The 19,024-nt window shown below is 35.6% G+C and overlaps 1 long non-coding RNA gene across 1 annotated transcript; it reads left to right on the forward strand.

Moving 5' to 3' along the window:
* The first annotated feature begins 12,919 nt into the window (after nucleotides 1-12,919).
* LOC137084965 (uncharacterized) lies at nucleotides 12,920-18,162 on the forward strand. Its single transcript, XR_010906858.1, has 4 exons — nucleotides 12,920-13,110; nucleotides 13,422-13,463; nucleotides 15,535-15,599; nucleotides 17,893-18,162. It is a non-coding gene; the product is annotated as an uncharacterized lncRNA (long non-coding RNA).
* The last annotated feature ends 862 nt before the right edge of the window (nucleotides 18,163-19,024 follow it).

Below are 19,024 nucleotides of genomic sequence, written 5' to 3' on the forward strand. Positions count from 1 at the left end.
TGCCGCTTCATTCATTCGATTGGACAACAGAACATAAGCGCGATGATGTTGCACGCTTTTCCGCTCAGAGTGGACTTTTTTTCAACTTCATGCGCTCGGAGCGCTCCTTCAAAAACGCGAGGCGCCCAGCGCGCATAAGCAGCGCGCATAACGCTCTCTGCCAACCGAAATCCATTCAAAAAAGGCGCCTCTCGCTGCAAAAACGCGTTCTGTGTGATCGGGGCTGCTGTGTTAAATATAAAACAAACAGTCCTTCAGTCATGAAATGGACTGCACTTTCTGTTGTTAAATAGCCACTGCTATACTGTGAACCTTTAAAACATTTACACATAAAGAATCCTGCAGTCACTTTACATTTCCTTTAACTTAGATTGCACATTGCATATGATTAGTGTTATAAATGATATTGTATTAATTAAATAAAATACTTTGTCTCGTGTTTTAGGCTTATGGTTGTGTTCTTTATTCTTTTAAATTATAAAAAACAAACACACAAAAAAGAAATATCGCAATATATTGCCTCTCTTACAATATCGCAATATATTGCAATATATCGTATCGTAACCCCTGTATCGTGATACGTATTGTATCGCCAGAGTCTTGGCAATACACAGCCCTAATGCTTTGCACATACACTGAACATTGCAGCACAGAAAATCTATTCGATAGACTCTGTTTCTCGATGGTGTGCACGGATCAGAAGTGTCATTGTATGGCTGAAGAGATCTTCAATGGCGAAGACTGTTTTGCTAGAGAAGCAACATCTCCTTAGTAAGTCATTTAATATTATTAAATGATAAAAAAATTCTGGTACTTGTATGTAGTAAAGAAATATACAGCAGTAGAAATTGTCATTTGTTGTTTTTCAGACCTGCCACAGCATACGGTCATCCTGGATGTCCGAACTCGGTGGAATTCCCTCTATCTAATGATAGACAGATTTCTTGAACAGTATCCTGCCATCCAAGCAGCTTCCATGGACCCAAGGCTGAGAGGCCCAATAGAGAGGGACAGGTAGAATGAATTAATGTGGCTTCAGTATAACTAATCTGAATCTGATTCATTGCATAATGGACAATTTATCAAATACCCCAGCCCCACACAATATTTATTTGATGCCAGATATAATGTTTGCAAATTTCAGATTGGAGCGCATCACTGATGAGGACCTCAAAAAGGCAGAGGAGTTTACAAAGCTTATGAGTGTAATGTACACTTCCACACTATGTGTATCGAGTGACAGTACTCCAACCTGTGGCCAAGTCCTTCCTATCCTCCAGAAACTTGAAGAACACTTTCAAGTTCAAGAGAATGACACCCTCTTTGTGGCTGGAATCAAGAAAAAGGTTTGGGAAGATCTGTCCAAGCGGTACCAGGTACAGTACAGCAAACAGTAAAAGACACTATCCAGCTAGCTACAACTTGGTATTTCATGATGATGATAAATAATCATGAAATACCCAGTAGAGATTACTGCTTTACAGATTAATTGTTTTGAATTGATTTTCTTACAGAATGAGGACATCAGGCACTTCCTTGAAGAGGCCACATTGATGGATCCACGCTTCAAAAATAAATTACTTGCAGACAACATTTGGGAGAGGGTGAGAATGGCTGCATTAATTGCACAAAACAAGGTATTTTTTTCCCACACAGATACAAAGAGATATGTATAAATATCCACTTCTAATGGCAAGCTCTCTGTAAAGGTGTCAGAAGAACAGGAGAGGGAGAAAGGCCAAGAGCAAGAACAAGACAACACTTCAAAGGTGAATGCACACTGGCAATCAAAAGGATGAGACATTGTCTTTTCTTACATATATATATATATATTAGGGGTGTAACGATACGCGTATTTGTATTGAACCGTTCGGTACGAGGCTTTCGGTTCGGTACGCGGTACGCATTATGTACCGAACGGTTCTTGGACTAATTAATTAGATTTGGAAAATAAAAAAAGTGTGTGAAATATAATAACATGCGTTCAACAAGGTAGCCCAATAACCAAAACGACATAACAGGCAATGCCCCTGACACCGCCTAAGTAAAAAAAACACAACAAAAAACAAATATGTTTTAGGCTGCCCAGTCGGTGCTCTTACTCAGTAGGCTACGCGCTGAATGCTCGTGGCAAAATGGCTATTGCGTTTAACAAACCAGAAATAGAAGATCCTCCAATAACCAACAGGTCTGGTGTTTGGGTGAACTTTGGATTCTTTGTAAGCTATGATGGTGTTGGCAAGAGTGATGGATTAAAAAACAACGGTATGTCGCATTTTCTGATGGTACAGCAGCGGGAATAATTCATGTCATGTCAATCAACTCATTTACGCCGACAACAAGACGATAAAAAGGAGAAACAGCCACAAACTATCCCCGCAGCATTTAGACAGACATTTCCAACTTATTCAAATGGCAAAAGACATCACCGCGGCAACTGGTCCATTTATAGCCGCGGATATGAGACCTAACGCCCGTTTCACACATACTCCGTCTGCAGTGCGTGTGCGGTGTGTATTTTTTTCCGTACCCATGTTAACAGATGACAGCTTTCACACTGCACGCGGATGCAGTCCGTCAGTCCGTTCCAGGAGCGGTGCGTCTGCAGCAGTGCACGGACCGTTTTCGTACCGAGTCTTTTTTTTGCTGCGCTGTGTTGCTGCATTAAAGTGGTAGAACATTGTTCGCATTAAAATAAACATGTACTGACGCGAATATCTAGTCATTTCACCACAGATGCATATCATTTAAAATATACTCTTGTTTCAAAGTCAAGACATGGCTTTTTTTCTCAAGTAAAGCAACAAAACGACACCTTACCTGGCATTTAGGTAAAAAATGTGCCATAATGGAGAGCACTCGTACTTTCTTGGAGGTGAAAAGCAAAGTTATTTTTGACCTGCAGGATTTCTTTTAAAAGGGTGTAAAAACTAAAGAAAAGACGAGAGTCGGCTGCTTTTGAATAGACTATTGTACGTTTCTAATTTAAAATGTTTGTGATTTAAGGCTATAAACTATGTTTAAATGTTTTGCCACTTGTGTGAGCTAAATCTAAAGTATATAAATATGAATAAATGAATTTAATAAAATGTTGTTTAAATGTAGTAGGCTACGTAACCTGACTTCTATTAAAGAGTAAACAAAGAGAATTGGAATTCTGACGAGGCATGTTCAGTAAAAACTTCTGGATTTTAAATAAAAAATACTGAATAAATGCTGTGTTTGTGGTATGCAACAGCGGATCAGTTGCGGACTGCAAAGGCAGTATATGTGAAAGCACTACAGGGTGTGGGGCTCCTGCAACGCACACGCAACGCAACATTAGCACACGCTAATTTAAAGATAATGTCTTATTCCTGTAACTACATAGAAGGGTAATGTATAGCTCCATCATTGTTCAATGTAAAAAAATCATACTTTGTTAGTTTTAATAAAAAAATAATAAAAAAGGTAATTTATCTGCCAATTTTTTCTTTTTGCTGTATCTAAAACATACCGAACCGTACCGAACCGTGACACCAGTGTATCGTATCGAACCGAACCGTGAATTTTGTGAACCGTTACACCCCTAAACTAATACCCACATTTTCTTGTTTTTTAGGAAGTGCCTTGCAAGAAAGTAAAAACATGTCCATTAGCAGTTCTGTTTGAACAACGTGATCTCATGAGAATACGTGAGTATTTGTGATTCTGTCACAAGTAAGTGTGATTCTACTACACGTACATTTACTAACGTTTTAACACACAATAAAACGTACAATACTGACTTATTAACAGCACTAAAATGTACAATATTGACGTATTGACAGCACTAAAATGTAAATTATCAACGTATCTGTTAACGTGTAAGCAGCCAGCCACCGGCTCCCATAAATCGTGGCATTAATATTGTTTATTTTATATCCAATAGTCACATCAATACATGTTTTCAGTCACATTTATTAAATGCATTTTACTAAGTTAATCAACCTAATATAAAATAACAGAAATATAAAATAACATTTTGCTCTCGTGACATCACTACAAACTCATTTCGGGTGACTAGATAATGTTAAAAGAAGACTGAATTTTAAAACCGTCAGATGAATAACATTCTTGCCAACCATTTTGTAGTATTTAGCTTGTTTGCTGTCAGACATAAAAAGGCATTTTCTCCTATCCAGCAACTGGCGATCACAATATACACCAAAACACAACATCAATTCACAAAACGCAACACTTTATTCGTTTGCTGTAATCCAAATCGTTAGAATCCATATGTTTGCGAGAAACAAATCTAAAATTGAGCCCGGTGATCTTCATCTCCTCTCAGTAGCGCGACGGCAAACATCAAATCTCGCGCTCGTAAATTCAAATTTAAAAAACGCGCCCTCATGAAGCGTTACGACATGATTTACGGCAGTGGCATCGAACGCTCATTGGCTCTCGCCTGCTTCGTCACAGATTTTGACATGTCGTGTTTCAGTCGATTTGTATTTGAAATGGGAAACGCGCAACTTCACGGAGAGAAGCCGGATTAATATTTTCATTGATTAATAGCTAACATTCTGCTCTGTACCTCATACAAAACTATTAACGTTATATACCACCAGAGAGGACTGCGACTGCAACACATCTTCATTTGAACTACTTTTGGTACCGCTTTTGACATTTTTGCCATAAATAAATTATTGTGAGTACACTGTTCTGTCTGTTATGCTTTGATTTATAACAGTACGTTGTTTTAATAAATGCTAATGGGTAGGTTTAGGGGTAAGTGTAGGATTAGCCGTTCAAAATATTTTTTTTAATGCTATATTCTTACCAAAATCGTCATTTTCCAACGTTTTACCTTTTATTTTCTTAATATTCTGTATTAAATTGGTAGGTTTAGGTTTTGGATAGTGTTAAGGGATCGTAGATTAATCAATAAAATGGTCAAAGGGAAATTATATAGATATCTTTATGATATAACAAAAAAAAAGATTTAATGATGGATTCGTAAATATTTCACGTTTTTTTGCTGTAAAAATGTAATAATACTACGTTTAAATGTTGCAAATACGTCTATATTTTACATTTTAGCACTTCTCCAAACGTACTAAGACGTACGTTTAGTCTCTTTGAAAGTAACGTATTAATACCTACGTATTAAGGGTGAGACTAGGCTGGTTTGAAAAGGAGGATAAAGCTTTGCAGGGGATTGTGCTTCCAAAGGCTACTGGCTTGTCAGTTGGTGAGAGAGTTGACAGAGAACTTATTTTCTACAAAGACATGTCCTCAATCCCCACCTATGAAGACCCTGCTCTTTGGTGGTGGGAGAAGAGAGAGGCATTGCCTATTCCGTTTCACCTGTCTGAATCTTACATGTCTGTCCAAGCCTCTTCTACCCCTTCAGAGAGGGTATTCTCCACTGCTGGAGATACAATAAGCCAGGAGAGGTCCCGAATTCTACCAGAGAAAGCAGACATGTTGATTTTCCTGCAGAAAAATTGTTAATTTTTTGTTGTTGCAAGAATGGCTTAATTAATATTTACAGTACAGTACTTTTCTTGTTGCAAGAAAGGCTTAATTAACACTTTAATATATGTACATTGCAGTACTTTTTTGACATTGCCAACCTGTAATTTAATTTGAGAGCAAGTAATAAACACAAAAAAGATTGTTTGAGTGGCGTATTGTGCCTTTTTCCTTTACCACTATTTGTTTAATAATTTTAATGGAACCGGAATCGTTAGGCGGAATCGGAACCGGAACCGGAAAATTTCTCACGATTCCCAACCCTAGTCATTGTAGAGTACCCTCTTGTTTGTGAAAAAAAAAATTCTGATTTTTATTGACTAATACTGCAGGATCTGATGCTGCAGTAACTCAGGGGTTGTAATGAAAATCCATTAATAACACAACTGTTAGAACCAAAGGACATCGGTCATTTTTAAGATGATTATAAAACTGTTAACAGGTAACAATCACCATCTGATGTCAGTTTGTTTAAGGTTCTTTTGCTGCTGCAGATGTGTTTTACAAACACACTTTCACAGCAGCCAGAAACAGACAAATGTATAATAAGAGTAAAGAGCCCAACTAATGGAAACACTGATCACCGTTATGGTGACTTCAAATGAAACACATTAGAGTTAAACCTCTGTTAATTCTCAATAAGTGCTTATGTAGATGTATATCAGAAATAAAGTCAGTCTGGTTAGTAATGTGTGAAGCTGGTAATGCTGTTTGTGGAGTTGTTTAATCCTCTGCTGAGATCTTCAGAGATTTAATGTCTTCTTTTATCTTCAGTTGATTTCATCTAAAGCTGTGGCTGAAGTAAGTTGTAGTTATTGTGTTCCTGCTCGTCTCTTTTTCTGTTCTCATCTTTCCTACTTTCCTCTACTTTTAATTCTGCTTGTTAACAGGCTTATTAATGCTGAAATGACTCCATATTTATTATATACAGATTTTGTGACTCAGATAAGGTCCAGTTCTGGTTTATTTCTTTGCTCTTGGCTGACACGTGGCATTGTTATGGCCTGCTTGTGGCCCAGATCTGGCAAACAGGAGTGGGCCACTCAAGGGCCGTAATTCATCGCAGCATGTGGGCCAGATCCGTATTCCACATGAGCCAGATGAGGGCCAGATCTGGGCCGACACAATGTTGCTATGTGGGTTGATACTCCACACAAAGGAACTGTATTCAGAACATTGTAATGCTCTGGCTCAAGATCCTACTCTTCTGTCAATGTTTGGTGTTAAGAGGACTTGTCCTCTCAATTCATTACAGTATTTTCATTCTTCAGAGAACTTTGCGGTTGACATTATGCATGATTTGCTTGAAGGGGTTGTATAGTACGAGTTAAAACTTCTCTATCAGTACCTGGTTAAAGACTGTATTTCTGTAAACAGCCTTAAAGAACGTATTCAGAGCTTTAACTATGGATAAGGCGAGAGAAAGAACCGGCCAAGTGGAATCAAAGTCGATGATGGGAGCAAGGACCTTGGCCTCAATGCCATTCAGTCATGGTGCCTTCTGCGCAATACCACTTTAATGTTTGGAGATTAAGTTGACCAAGACAATAGTTTTTGGAATTTGATTCTCCTTTTGATGCAAATTGTGACCATTGTATTTTCACCAATTGTAACCGACTGTATGACCTATTTTTTTAAGCATTTAATTTTTGATCATCAAACACTTTTAAAGTCTCTGTTTCCAGAAAAACGTCTTATTCCAAAGCACCACTTAATGATTCATTACCCTAGATTTATTAGGAAAATAGGTCCACTAATACATATGTGGTGTATGCGGTTTGAAGGTAAACATAACTTTTTTTAAGAGGTCTGTTCAAATTTTCAAAAATCTAACCAAAACACTGGTAAAGAAACATCATACTCCGTTGGCCTTTCATTGGGACATTTTTCATTTTAAAAGATTTCAGTTTGGGCCTGTTAATGTTGTCTCTACTTGCAGTCTGGAAGGCAGTGAGGTTTTAAATGAAACTTTCAGTGAGTCAACTATTTTAACAATATCTTGGGTAAAACACTCCAGCACTGAATACCAAGCTGGAATGTTCGTTTGTTCTGCTGTTGAAAATGAAATGCCAGTTTTTAATAAGATAGTTAATATTGTTTTGAAGGATGAGAAAGCATTCCTTTTGACTAGTAGGGTTACTACTACGTGTTTTAATGAGCATGTTCATGCATTTTGTATTGAGGAGATAGATGATATTTTTACAATCCTTTGTGTATCTGACCTGATATATTACAGACCTTATGACTAGCAGTTTTCATATGGAAATGATGAGAGTCATTATTTTGACTGCAATTAATTGCAAAAGTCTCACATTTTTAAATGTGAATATATTGTTATGAATTTTTATTTAATGTGGTGTACCTTAATAAAAGTATTTTTGCAATATTTTCTGCCATGTCTTGTTTCTGCTCCTGGTATTGGCTAACACCCCATAGTGTAATTTCTGAACAGTATTTTTTTATTTTTATAATTCAAATATTTATTGAGTTTTTCATTTTATAACAAACAAACAAACAAAAAACGGATAACAACAGTGAGGATCCATGTAAATCTCTATAAACAGCTTATGTTCAGATTACATTGTAGACATGTAGGTGCAGAAACTATCCCATTGTTCTTTCATGGTTTCATTCGTACATTGTAGTCTTCCCAACATCTTTTCACATGCAGCATTTTCAGTCATTCTTTCTTTCCACATTCTAAGTGTTGGGGCATGTGGCACTTATCTTTTGTATCCGAGCAAACACCCTGCATGTAACTTAAAACACTGCTCCAAAAAGCAGAAATCACCGGACATTCCGTAAGGACATGTATCAAAGTGCCTTTAGCTATCTGACATTTCCAACAGAGATATATAATATATAATATATGTCATTATTGTAAAAAAATAATTTGTGTTCTCTGCCCCCAGCAAATACACCTTTAATTCTTGAGTTTTCTCTAATTTGAATGGCCAATGGCTCTAAAAAGATAGTGAATAATAATGGACTTAAACTGCACCCTTGTCGTGTTGATCTGGAAATATAAAAAAAAGAAGAAAGCACCCCATTTGTAAACACAGCTGCATTTGGTCCCGAATACAAGATTCTAATTCATCTGCTGAATTTTCCATTTAAACCGTATTTCGCCAGGGCTGTAAACAAAGAACTCCACTCTACCCAGTCGAAAGCTTTCTGGGCAAGATATAGCTAACACAGGGTTAACATTATTTCTATTCATCCATAAGAGATACAGTAATCTCATATTATCGAACACAGATCTGCTCTTGATAAAACCTACCTGGTCTTTATGAATAATTTGTGGTAATACAATTTCTAACCTTGTTGCTAACACTAGCTGCTAATAATTTACAATCGACATTTATTAAACGTATTTGTCTATAATTGGCTGGATCAGTTAAATCTTTGTCGCCTTTTGGAATTAGAGATATTTCTGCCTGGTTAAATCTTTCAGGAAGTGATCCATATTCAAACGCTTCATAAAATACTTCAGTCAAAAATGGGCAGAGTATGTCTATACATTTTTGGTAGAATTCAGCTGGAAAGCCATCTATCCCAGGTGACTTTCCAGAACAAAAAACAAAACTAGCACTGTCCTAAAAACAAACACAACAGTGCAGATGCCTTCCAGGCAAAATGAAAGGTTGGAGTGACATCCGGTCATAATTATAATATATGTCGCTAGCTGGACTATCGAGCTTGTATAGCCTACTTTATTTCTAACTTTATCGAGTTGTTCATGAGAACGGTTTGTGTTTTTGTGATGGAAGGGGTGACTTTTTCAGTGAATATTCGACCTGGATTAGTAACACACAAATTCTGCCATAGTGTGGGGCGGAGCTATCAATATAGGGCCGAGACCCTCTTTGGGGGTAGGGGCGTGTTTGTTTTGGTGATTTGAAATAACAACAACGGTTACCATATATCACTTATCCCACCTTTTCGGCTAACCAACAAAACCCCTGATAAAACTATATCCTCTCCATAACCAAATCAAACAACACACCCATGCGTAACATGTTAAAGAATGACACATATTGTTTTGTCCTGTTTTATTTTTCTATTTTGTGGTTATGTGAATTTATTTCACCAAAACGTTGTATTTTTCTGCTTCTGTCGAGGCAGGGGTTGAGGACTCACCACTTCAATCCCCTGCCAATGAGGAGCATCATGAGCGAGTCTGTGTAAAGCAGGCTTGACGAGCGCGTTCTCCCCGCGCGCTCTTCTCAGCCTCAGACTTCGGTCTATAGTAACACAAGCATCTGTGTACATGTGATACTGTTTGAGAATATCTCGACGCGTATAGAGAAAATGCGTACGTTTTTCGGGGATTTCATCCTCGCGTCTGTGGTCTTTCATCTCGAGGGATGAAAGCCAAATATGTTGTATTCGGATCGTATCTCGCGTTTGCTGAGGCAGCGTGTAGATGATGATTCCGTATGTATAAATATATAAACAGTATCGTCTGGTGATTATGGCTGATTTAATTCTAGGAATTAAAATTAATATAATCTGACTTTGAGGAGTTAGATATGTTCTTTCAGTCTATCATTCGGACCATGTTCATTGGTGGGTGATTATGGCTTTAATTCTGAGGAATTAAAGGGTTTATCTGACTTTGAGAAGCTAGATATTATCAGCCTATCTTCCATAAAAATAAATGGTAAAGATGGTCAATCGATGCCATGGGTTTTAAAAGAAAAGAGAATTAAAACACTATGGCAAAGACCTGGTCATACAGAGAGGCATTTTCTTGTTACGAGTTTTACTACACTGTAAAAAAGAATCCTAAAATTACAGAAAATAACTCTAAATTTTTTACAGTATTTTTTTGTAATTTTTAATTATGTTTAAAACTATGTAAACTTACAAACAATATCTGTAAATTAACAACTTGACCATTATTTTAAGGATTATATCATTAATGACAAATTACAGTAATTCTTATTTTTTATACAAGAAAATTACTGTATTTTTTAAATAATATTTTTCTGTTTTCATAAATTACGTACAAATGCATGTAAAATTATAAATAATATTTGTAAATTAACAACTTGACCATTATTTTAATGAATATATCATTCATGACAAATTACAGTAATTCTCAGTTTTTTTATACAGGAAATTACCTTATTTTTACAGTATTTGTTTCTATTTTCATAAATTACATAAAAATTCATGCAAAATTACAAACAATATCTGTAAATTAACAACTTGACTATTTTTTTAAGGACTATATCATTAATGTCAAATTACAGTAATTCTTATTTTTCTATACAGAAAAAATACTGTATTTTTTATATAGTATTTTTCTGTTTTCATAAATTACATACAAATGCATGTAAAATTACAATTAATATCTGTAAATTAACAACTCAACCATTATTTTAAGGATCATATCCTTCATGACAAATTACAGTAATTCTCAGTTTTTAATACAGGAAATTACCTTATTATTTATACAGTAATTTTTTCTATTTTCATAAATTACATAAAATTCATGTAAAATTACAAACAATATCTGTAAATTAACAACTTGACTATTATTTTAAGGACTATATCATTAATGACAAATAACAGTAATTCTTATTTTTTATACAGGAAAATGACTATTATTTAAAGAGTAGATCTCTGTTTTCATAAATTTGATAAACATTAATGTAAAATTACAAACAATATCTGTAAATTAATATTTTGACTGCAAGTTTTAGTATTAAATCATTAATGACAAATAACAGTAAATCAAATATTTATGAGAAAATCACTATATTATGGTATTTTTTCTGTTTTCTTAAATTATATACAAATTCAACTCTGGCCTAGATGAAGAAAGCCAAGAATTCTGACAAAAGTAAAATAAGTATCAGGAAAAAACAAATGATAGTTAAACACGTTTATTTTTGTCAAAACCTTGGAAAAAAACACATTTGAAAATAAAGCATTCTTCTATTAAATTCGGGAGTTAAAAGGGATGGTTCACCAAAAAAAAAAAAATAATTGTCATTATTTACCCATCAAACCTGTACAAGTTTCTTTTTCTGTTTGAACACAGAAGCTGTTATGAAGAATGTTGGTAACCAGACAGCTAACTGACTTCAAACTGACCTCCATAACAGTAGTCGATGACAGTCAGCTGTCTGGTTACCAACATTCTTCATAACAAACAGAAAAAGAAACTTGTACAGGTTTGGTGGGTAAATGATGGCCTTTTTTCGCCATGATTTGCACATGAGCATCAGAATTGGACCACAAAGCACGAATCCTGATGAATCATGTGTGCTTTTACATCACGTGGATGGCCGGGTGCGTGTGCGTGGCTTACCTGGGGAACACATGGCCCCAGGATGCACTATGGGAAGAAGGCGAGCCGGCGGAGGCAGTGTGATGCTTTGGGCAATGTTCTGCTGGGAAACCTTGGGTCCTGCCATCCATTTGGATGTTCCTTTAACACGTCCCTACCTAAGCATTGTTGTAGACCGTGTACACCCTTTGATGGAAAACGGTATTTCCTGGTGGCTGTGGCTGTGGCTCTTCCAGCAGATAATGCTCCTGACACAAAGCAGAGGTGTTGTCTTGGCCTCAAAATTCCCCAGATCTCAATCCAATCGAGCATCTGTGGGATGTGCTGAACAAACAAGTCTGATCCATGGTGGCCCTGCCTCGCAACTTACAGGACTTAAAGGATCTGCTAACATCTTAGGGGTCAGGGCTGTTTTAGCAGCAAAAGGGGGACCAACACAATATTAGGAAGGTGGTCATAAAGCCTCATCTGTGTATGGTGTAACTTGTATGGAATTATGGCAATATTAGCAAACAAGTGTTGCTTTGGACAGAGCATCCACCCTAAATCAACAAGTTATGTTATAGTGCCACACAGTAAAAGGGAAAATGAAAGTTGACAATAGGCAAGATTATTTCTAAAGGAAAGGTCAGTAATTTGTACAAATGTAAAAGGGTCATTATAGGTCACATGAATGTAACTGTAATGCCACCAAGATGCAGAAATTGAAATTAATACATATGCAGTGTTTACGCTGTATGTGTTTAGCAGAGTAGGGGTTGGTATATATATATATATATATATATATATATATATATATATATATATATATATATATATATATATATATATATATATATACATGTATGTATGTATATTTATGTATATATATATATATATATATATATATATATATATATATATATATATATATATATATATATATATATATATATATACACACACACACAATTTAAACAATTCATTAATTCATTGTCTCTCTGTATTGCTTTGAGCATGATTGGTTATTCTGACTGTCATCCGGTATACTGGCCAATGACAAATGCGCGCGCCTTTTACAGGTCAAATTTGAATTATACGTTTGTTGTAGAGTGAGTGTGTGCGCTCGGGCATCTGTAATGCAGTAGCTAACTTCGGTTCTGTTCGGTTTTACATGGATTTCTACTTGGTTATTTTTTTAAAAAATGTTTTATATTTTGGGCGAATTTAAGTTGCGGGATGTTAATGGAGGACAAAAGAAGAAAGAAAAAAGAAAAAAATTCATATGGGCAACTTTTACCAACGTAACGGACATATTGGAACTGCAGAAGGTAAGTTAACTAACGTTAGTTTTATTTTTATTTTTTAAAATCTTCTGTTACATCAAGATATAAATGTTTAAGTGATAATCAAATCGCGATTACCCCAATAACGACATTAGTAAGTTGCATACTGTAATCATTAACTACCAGCTATCGTTATTGTCGTTGTTTGCATGTGTTAATATTATAAGCTAGGTTTGAGATAAAAAAAAATCAATATAGAAGCTTTGGATTGAGTGAACTGACTTTTGAAAATACCTCTGTTAGTAAGTAAGTTAAATAGCTAATATTGTTGTGTGTTTGTTTCCCTCATGAACCAGAAATTTTGGGAAGAAAATCCAGCCTCACGATCTTCAGGGGTGGTAAGTATTGTAATACTAACACGAAGACAGTGAATTGATAACGTTAACGTTACTGATATGCACAGTAGTAACGTTAGTCATTTTATTGGAAGTTTGTCGTTATGTTAATATTTAATTTCATTTGTTGAAGATATGAAGGTCATTCGTGTGGGAGACAACACATGAAAACAGAAGTAACGTTTCACATGTAACGTTAATTCAGGTTTAGACAACATGTGTGAGTAAATGATAAGAGAATTCTCATTTTTGGGTGAGCTATGTTTTTAGGGTCTTGTTTCCAATCTTGGAGTCATTAGAGCATACTTTATATCTTTTGGAGATCATAGTCATGTTTCCCTTATGTGCCATATAAACGTGGGGAACATAGGAATGACCCCCAATGAACCCAGAGTTGCCAAATTATAAGTGTTAAAGGGATAGTTCACCCAAAAATGAAAATTAGCCCATCATTTACTAACCCTCAAATCATCCTAGGTGTATATGACATTCTTTTTCTTTTGTAATATAATTGTATTCGTCTGGAAGAAGAATCATATACTTCCTAGGATGATTTGAGGGTGAGTAAATTATGGGCTAATTTTCATTTCTGGGTGAACTATCCCTTTAAACCCCTCCATTCAAATATAAAAATGCACATAGTGCCTCTGGCACAACCTGAATATGAATCCCTATTCTCTATGACTATTACATCATGCTGGCCGCTAAGATTTGTTACACTAGGGGTGTCACTCCCACAAAATATTCAAGGATGTTGTTCAGTTATTTAGTATTATTATGAATTCTGGTTAAAATCATTAACTATGAATTTTGTTGAACTTCGAAATAAGCACATTGCATGGCATCATTACTCCAGTCTTCAGTGTCACATAATTAAAATATGCTGATTTGCCATTGAGATTTGGGGAGTTTGGAGGCCAAGTCAACACCTCAAACCCGTTGCTGTGCTCCTCAAACCATTCCTGAACCACTTCGCTTTGTGGCAGGGCACATTATCCTGCTGAAAGAGACCACAGCCACCAAGGAAAGGGTTTCCATGAAAGGGTGTAAAATAGTCTGCAACAATGCTTAGGTAGGTGGGACGTGTTAAAGTAACATCCACATGGATGGCAGGCCCCAAGGTTTCCCAGTAGAACATTGCCCAAAGCATCACACTGCCTCCGCCGGCTCGCCTTCTTCTGGTGCCATGTGTTTCCCAGGTAAGCGACACACCTGGCCATCCACGTGATGTAAAAGAACACGTGATTCCTCAGACCAGGCCACCTTCTTCCATTGCTCCGTGGTCCAGTTCTGATGCTCGCGTGCCACTGTTGGTGCTTTCGGCGGGGTCAGGGGTCAGCATGGGCACCCTGACTGGTCAGCGGCTATGCCGCCCATACGCAACAAACTGCGATGCTCTGTGTATTCTGACACCTTTCTATCAGAACCAGCATTAACTTCTGGAGCAGTTTGAGCTCCAGTAGCTCGTCTGTTTGATCGGACCACACGGGCCAGCCTTCGCTCCCCACGTGCATCAATGAGCCTGTGCCATGAGCCTGTGGCCGGTTCTCCTCTGTTCCTTCCTTGGAGCACTTTTGATAGATCCTGACCACTGCAGACCGGGAACAGCCCACAAGAGCTGCAGTTTTGGAGATGCTCTGACCCAGTCGTCTAGCCATCACAATTTGGCCCTTGTCAAACTCGCTCAAATCCTTACGCTTGCCCATTTTTCCGGCTTCTAACACATCAACTTTGAGGACAAAATGGTTACTTGCTGCTCACTTCAATTTTCACTATATATATATATATATATATATATATATATATATAGTATCCACAGTGTGTACGGCTTTCTTATATATATATATATATGTATGTATGTATGTATATTTTTTTTTTTTTTTTTTTTAGCAACATAAAAATATGATGAAGCTTGTGCTTGTCTTTGAGAGATTAAAATTATGTTTGACTGCCTGTTTCTTTCCAAGTATTTTTGACATTTCCTTTTCCAACTGTGATAACTGCTAATGATAAAACTTTAAAAGTAGATAAAGCTCATTTTAACTTTTTTTTATTTTATTTTCCTTTTCTTTAGATCAAGCATCGGAACAATGTTTACAGGGCAGAACAGGTACCAACAGAGAAACAAGTACATCACTAGTAAGTATCAATGCAGTATATAAAACCATAGACCATAAAGGTATAATGCACTCCAAAATGCTCTATTTTCCCTCCATCATGCCATCCCAGCTTTCCACAGATTGTTGGAAAAGTGATTAATCTTTGTGAGTCCATATAGGCCTACAGTGTGTGCATAATTACACAAGGTGATATTCTGATCTTATTTTTTTCCAAGCACATTTTACCCATTTCACACAAGTGTGCCACACAAGTCCTAAAAACTGACTTGTTGTCCATCTTTTTTACATTCTATGATTCCACACCATATTAATCTTGATAACTACTATTAATTTATTAAATCATTTATAAGGGATGTATAATTAAAGAAGGCTGAAAGTGAAAAAGGTAAAATGGGCTAAAAAAGAGATTTAACTCAGACTGAAGAGTCAAAAATTATTAAAATGGAATGATGCAATACTAATGCAATAATCAAAATTAAGGTGTGACCATTGGACAGCAAAATGCTTATTGATTCAGCAGGGTCATACAAAAACAGGCCGATTTTCCAGAACTGCAACCTACCTGGAGTCTCCTGAAGTGCAAGGTGTCCTGACATCTCAGACACTTCAGTTAGGTAAAGAATCCTAAAAAACACCATTTAATAAGAATCAAACATGAAGACATACATAATAGACAGATTGAGAGTGACTCTTGTGATTCTTATTAAGTGGGGGTCATATTTCAGGGTTCTTAAAAGTCTGATATCCTGACACCTTGCACTTCTGGAGACTATGTAGGTTGCAGTTCTGGTGGTGTCTGGTCCTGTGGTTCTGGAGACTAAAGGGTTCCTGATGGTTCACAACTAATTCACCTTAATTCATATTTGTTTTAGAAGTTAATTTATTTCTTCACCTGTTTTTTTTGCTGAATCGATGTTTTGCTGTCCAATGGGCATGCCTTAATTGTGCAATTTCTAGTATTGCATCTTTCTCATGGGTATTTTAAAAAAGGACGTTCCAGTCTAAGTTAAATCCTTTTTTTTTGCCCAGTTTATCTATAAATGAAAACCTGTGTAATAATGATGCACACCTGAATACAAGACATTTTTCACTCCGAGCCTTTCTTAAAAAAAATATATCACTTATAATTTTGGATTTGAATTGGTAAAATGTGCTTAGAAAAATAAATCTGAATATAAACTTGCATTATACTAAAGCATGCTTCAGAAACTACATAATAATAATAAGTTATCTTATCATGTGAGCTTCACAATTCTCTTGGATTATTGTCATGATGTGTATACTGACGTGTTTGTTAAAAAAATGTTATACAAATGACAATAATTTATTGAAAAATCCCTGTTTGCACAATTCTACGAAAACAACTAAATAACTCTGTATTAATACATTCTAGACAAGTGATTTGGCAATTCCATTGGTAAAGAATGCATATGTGCGCAGACCTACCTTGTCTGCGCACATATGCATTCAAACACGCATACCTATAAACTAAACATGTAATGCGCATATGTGTCCATCACCATTAAGTTTACACAGAGATAACGGTATTGTTTTCAAAAACATTGTGTTTTCAGGCCACCAGAACTCCATTGTTGTGTAAATGAATGTCCAAAACGAGTTGTGTAAACGTCCCCTTATAAAGCATATATATTTTTTAAAAACCTTGTCATTTTTTAATTGAATTTGCCTAATTAAACTCATCTGAACCACCTAATCAAGGTTTTCAGGACTACCAGAACATTCCAGGCAGATGTTTAGAGCTACACTCTGCAGGAAATTCTACACACAAACTGAAGGGATAGTTGACACCAAAATTAAAAGTCTATCAATCACTTACTCACCCTCATGTTGTTCCAAACATGTATGACTTTCTTTATTTTGATCAATTTGTTTTCAGTGTTTTTTTTTTTTTCTCCATACAAAGGAAAGCAGTTTGGTTGCCAACATTCCTCAAAATATATCAAGAAATAATTATACAGGTTTGAAACGACATGAGGATGAGTTAACGATGACAGAATTTCCATTTTTGGGTGGTAAACCATCTCAAGTATTTTCATGTCTTTTTAGTTAGTTAAAAAATATGCCGTCATTAATCCTATATTTAATTCCCTTAAAAATATTGAGGGAAAGACCCTCAGCTACCAGACCCTACCAGATGAAACAGAAGACAAAAAGAAAACTTTAATTACATTAAATTGAGCTTGTTTAAAGTAAAAAATAATTTAAAAAAAAAAAAAAAACATTTATTTAAAATCTTTTTTTTTTTTTTTAAGACTTTTCAGAGAATCATAGTGTTCTTTTTTTCTTCCCAGATGCACCAAGGACCCTGCTGATTACTGGTATTTTGAAGGATTGTTCTTTATCTGCTTTATCTTCTGGTAACAAATCATGGATCTTTTTTTTTTTTGTTACTTCTTAAAACGCTTGTTAGAATTCTGAATAAAAGACTGTTATATTTGTAATCAGATATTTTGAGTTAGAGACGGTTTGTGGATTGTACCCCCCTCATTTGTGTTGAAATCCGATGGCTCAGTGAGGCTTGCATAGCCAGCAATGACATTTCGTTTCTCAAGATCCATTAATGTACTAAAAACATATTTAAATTAGTTCATGTGTGTACAGTGGTTCAATATTAATATTATAAAATGACAAGAATATTTTTTGTGTGCCAAAAAAAACTGACCGATTTCAAAACTGCTTCCTGAAGCTTAAGAAGCTTGACACGCTGATCGCGTGTAAAACCGCCAAACTGCTGAAATCATGTGACTTTGGCTCTCCGAACTGCTGATTTGACACACTGATCTATAATGCTCCAAAGCTTCTTGTTTTGAAATCGGGCATCACTATATAAGTCGTTATTTCGTTTTTTTTGGAGCACCAAAAATATTCTCATCATTTTATAATATTAATATTGAACCACTGTACTCACATGAACCGATTTAAATATGTTTTTAGTACATTAATGGATCTTGAGAGAGGAAATGTCATTGCTGGTTATGGAGGCCTCACTGAGCCATCGGATTCAACACAAATATCTTAATTTGTGTTCCAAAGATGAACGAAGGTCTTATGGGTGTGGAACGGCATGAGGGTGAGGAATAAGTTACATTATTTTCACTAACCCTTTAACATTTAATAAATAAATGCTGTATAATTTTAATAAACGTTGTACATTTTGTAAAGTGTTACACAGTCTTGTATAGCCATAATCCTAAAGTTTGAGAATTTGATAAAACTATTGTTAATTACCGGTACTGAAGTAGTTTAAATGTTGTATTTTATTTATATCAATATCAATAATTTAATGATGGAATCATTCCATTTTATTTAGATTGTTTTACATAATTTAAACACTATTAAATTGTGTAAACAAATGCTGCAAATCAGAGTTTGAGTTGATTTGAATTCTTTTTATACTGTTTTCAGACTTATTTTATCTGCCAA

The sequence above is a fragment of the Pseudorasbora parva genome, chromosome 8, assembly GCF_024679245.1.
Source record: "Pseudorasbora parva isolate DD20220531a chromosome 8, ASM2467924v1, whole genome shotgun sequence".
In the NCBI taxonomy this organism is placed as follows: Eukaryota; Metazoa; Chordata; class Actinopteri; order Cypriniformes; family Gobionidae; genus Pseudorasbora; species Pseudorasbora parva.